At 36.7% G+C, this 4449-nt stretch overlaps 1 pseudogene; it reads right to left on the bottom strand.

The window, feature by feature from the left end:
• Positions 1-1577: 1577 nt before the first annotated feature.
• On the bottom strand, positions 1578-2271 carry LOC102876053 (annotated as a pseudogene).
• Between the last annotated feature and the right edge of the window lie 2178 nt (positions 2272-4449).

The following is a 4449-nucleotide window of genomic DNA, read 5'->3' as shown; positions in this document are numbered from 1 at the left end:
AGCCAATTCCTGGTATTAGTAGGTAAAACAGGAGTTCTAGTTTCAGCTATTTAAATTAAGTGCATTGTCACAATGTAGCAATTCTAAGCAGCCTTAACAAATTTTGCTCCTCCACAAGTGGGAAGCAGGTGTGGAGATTAGAGTGTTTTACCACTTTCCAAAGTGGATTAAGCTTGCTTAGAAGTGAGCCCCTAGAGCATCATTAGAAATAAAACTCTGTAGATCAGTCATTCAAATATTGGAAGTTTAAGATCTTGCTCTGATGGTACTTTTTAGAAAGGGAGTCATTAATTTATCACCTAGGGGATAAACGAATGACCCTCATTACCTACCCTCTTCTTGTAATCTTAAAGGAGATAGTCTGTGGATCAGTAAAAAAACACAACAAAACACCAAACAACAACAAAAAAAATCTCTCTTTTGATCATTTTGGCATAAGATAATTGGAAACTAAGGGAGAAATGAAAAGGTCCTTGGAGGGATAAAAAAAAAAAGGAAATAACCAAAATTACATCTTTGTTACATGAGTGGCCAAAACAAAACAAAACAAAAAAATCATACAAGCTTTTGTATGTTGGCAGCAAATATTGCTCTTACACCATTGGATGTCATACGGTATCAATAATAAATGAACTATGGTCTGAATATCTAAGATCTGTTCTTGCAGACTTAAGATCTGAATGTCCCTGTTCACAAATCTTAAATGCATGTTCATTTTGAACTCTGGCCAGTTGTTTGACCTTTCTGCTGACCTGAAAGGAATATGTAGCTATGGTAAGACTCACACTAATGCCTGGAACATCCCTCAGAGCGGCCAAAATATTTTCTTTATGACTGTGGAGTAATTTCCAAATTACGTTGTTTTCTTTAGCAGACCTTCCTAGACAATTGAGTTCTACAGTATTTCTCAGTGTAATTATTGTACATTTCTGTCTCAAGAACTGGGTTTAGTTCTTTTTATATGGCTTAAATATTCTACCAATTGATAATATTATATTAGCCTAGTAAAGTTAATTTTAGTCTAAGACAGACACTGAAACTTATGTCTAATATCCATCTCATTTCTAATGATATTTGTGGTCAGCACAGTCAATATATGAAAGGGTGGGAAAATGGAAAACACACACACACAAAAAAATAATCGCTACCATTCTGAAGGAGAGTTTTAAGGACAAAGAAGACAAAACTCTAATAATAAAATGCCTAATTGAGATGATAGAAGATTTTTGTATGATCAATACAATGATTAGAAAATATACTTCAAACATCACAGGAAATGGTAATTTTGTTTAAAAGAATTTTAAAAGTTTAATGTGAAGTTAAAAATACAAATAGAAGTCCACTTGTTGTACAAAAAAGTATGAATAGAACCAAAAGTAAATTAAACATTATCACATGTGTTTACAGCACTAATTACTCATATTAACTTTACTATTCAAATACTGGAAATTAGGGAGCATTGAGGGATCAAGAAAGAGGAAAACAATCCTTGTCGACCATGACCCTCTTTCTTATTCTACACTGTTGATAGCTGTGCTCAAAGAGATGGCTTCTTCTACTTCTCCAGTGCGCAGAATTCAGTTGTATATAAAATAGAACCTGCTCAAGAGCTGAGGGAGACTAGAAATGATGGGTCCATATCCTGGTGTATTGTCATACAATTCATACAATTCAAACAATGGTGCAGCTACCAGCTTGTAATTCTTAGGAACCGCAAACAAGGCTTTCTCTTGAAGCTGAACCAGAAACAAATTCTTATGTTCCTTAGGTTTTGTGATATGTGCAGGGATATATGGGTACTGAGGTGGTTCAACATTTGGTCTCCACCAGTTACTGATGCAGTCATCGATGACCCAGTCTTGCAGGTCTCCATCCTGACCACCTACTATCTCTGTCATTATGCGTTTTAGTCCTTCAACTTCATCTTCTCCTAGATTAAGTTCACCACCAGGTAATCTGAAGAAGGTAGTTCCCAGCTGTAGCAGTAACGCATGAGGTAGGTGGTGTTTATGTACAATCAGAACTCCTACAGTTCTCCTCCTTCCAATTTTATCAAATTTTCCCCTGATGCATTGAAATCTGGCTGCAACAGAGCTGTTCTTTTCATTTAGAGGCTCTTTTGTGACGAAAGTCTAATTGATAAGAAAGAGGGTATAGTTTGATGGTGCGCTCCAGGGTGAGGGACTTAGTTTGCTGGATGTACTTGTTGCCGACTTGGTTGACGCCCCGGGGCCAACCCGTCTGCGAGTGATTTGGCAGCACCACCGACATGTTGGAGAGCTTGGCCACTGGCGGTAAGAAGACAGTGGGAGACAGGAAAAAGCTTCCCCTTACGAGCAGTAGTTATCTGTGACCACTCAGTGATCACCACCCGCCATTAAGATAAGCACGCAAGAGGCCAGGAAATAGAAAATTTTAAAAACAATTCTCACAGCCAGAATGCTCCTTGGAGGCGGATGGCAATAAACTTCGTCTTACATACTTTGTGCGTCTGTCTTGCTACAAGAAGCTATACTCAGAGAGGGCCATCATGCTTGGAAAAGTGGTGGGTCAGAGAAAGAGAGGAAGACTTTGCACCAGGTCAATGGACAGAGTGACTGCAGCGCTTGGCTCCGTGTGTCTGAGATGATGAGGGTGGCACGGGATAACACAGAGTTCAGATCTGTTGTCCATAAGTTTCCTGTGAGTTATACTCAACTTATCACCACCTAACAGCAACAATAACATTGTAAGGGGAAAGCACAGTTCCTAAGGGGTCTCTGGTTGGCATAGTCAGTAGTGAGTTGTGCTGCTAACCTAAAGACTGTCTATTCTGGTGTGTTTAATTTACCAACTGCTCTTTGTTTCTCAGAGCAGTTGATAAATGACAGTTTACCCCTGTTACAATTTACAGCCTTGGAAACACAATGGAGGGTCTCTGTGGGTTGAAGCTGACATTGCCACTGTGAATGTGGGGCTTTTATTTTCATTAATAATAACCAATGTTATTTCAGTTTTATTCCAAATGCAATATGAGGGGGAAAAATAAATTTGCAGAGAATTGTTTTTAAATAATTAACAAAGAACATTTTAAAAAAATTTATTATTTCTGTGTGAGTATACCGTCAAATCAGCTCTGACTGGTACAGGAGGAGATTGTCCCTCCTTCCCTGGCAGAGCACCTGGTGGATTCGAACCGTGCGCCTCTGGGATTGTAGTTGCAGCTCCTTGCCACTAGGCCACCAGAGCTCCCCTAACAATGAACATTTTAAAATACAGAAATAAAAGCATTCCCTTGAGCCAGCCTTAATCAGTATGAAATTGCAGAGCTGAAAAGTTCTTAGTCATAATGTCAATTCCAAACCATCTTGATAAGATAGTAAAAGAAATGAACATAATATATACTGATAAAACTAAACAGTGTTACTGCTAAATAGAAAGTGCAAAGAGATGGAAATATCTCATGTGACTGACACCTAACATATATATATGTTGGTTATTCAAGCTTCCAACCAACTCAGAATCTTTCATAAGTTTCCAATTAAACTTTGTAATTTGAGTAATCAACGTAATTTCTTCTAAGGAAGACATCTTGAACTTTGTAATAATGAGGGGAGAAAATCCTCCATAGAATATGAAAGCATAGAAGAAAGTAAAATAAAACAAAATTAAAAGATAAACTATATTATACAATATTTGTTAAAATAATTTAAAAGAGTTTCTAGAGTGGAAAAATAGACAAAAACTTGAGGAGATTAAGTCACAAGAGAAGAAATAAAAATGAACTTTTGAAATGAAAATTTGCTCAACTATCCACAACAAAGACATGAAAAAACCTTTAAGCTTTGGTCATTGGTTCTTTGGTTTTGTTTTGGTGTTTTTTTTTTAAGTGTATTCTAAGAGGTTTGGCAAATTAACATCCTGTATATTTAAGGAGGAAACATTGGTCAGTGGGAATGAAATAGATACAGTACTTCAGAGGCATATTTGGCAGTATCTACAGTTTAAAGTATTCTTAACTTTTAACACAGCGATTTTAGCAGTAAAGAATTTTTTCCCTAAAAAAAAAGCACATAAATATATAGAGAAGAATGTTTATTGCTGTATGACATGCAATAGTAAAAATAGGAAATAATTTGAGTTGTGAGTAGCATAAAAACAACTGTTACTAAAATAAGATGAGTATTCTTTCTTATTTAACAGCCCAGATAAGCTAAGTCATGCATCACATTTGATATCTGACCAAAATGAGGTTCCTTTTCTCATGTAGCTCCACTGTGTGTATCTCAAAGTCAATATACAAGATGGCAGAAGAATAGGTTGAAGAATTAAGGAAGAGAAGTAGAAAGTCAAAGAATAGAGGTGTCCTATCTCTTCAGGATAGGAGATAGGAATAGGTCTCCTATCTTGCTTGGATCAACAATTGACAACCTTGGTATCAGCTGTCAGGAGATCAGGAGATATATTGAA

Source organism: Elephantulus edwardii, unplaced genomic scaffold (assembly GCF_000299155.1).
Source record: "Elephantulus edwardii isolate Elephantulus edwardi_28Jun2011 unplaced genomic scaffold, EleEdw1.0 scaffold00059, whole genome shotgun sequence".
In the NCBI taxonomy this organism is placed as follows: Eukaryota; Metazoa; Chordata; class Mammalia; order Macroscelidea; family Macroscelididae; genus Elephantulus; species Elephantulus edwardii.
Note: the sequence above shows the minus strand (reverse complement) of the source record. Positions and strands in the feature narration are given on the sequence as shown.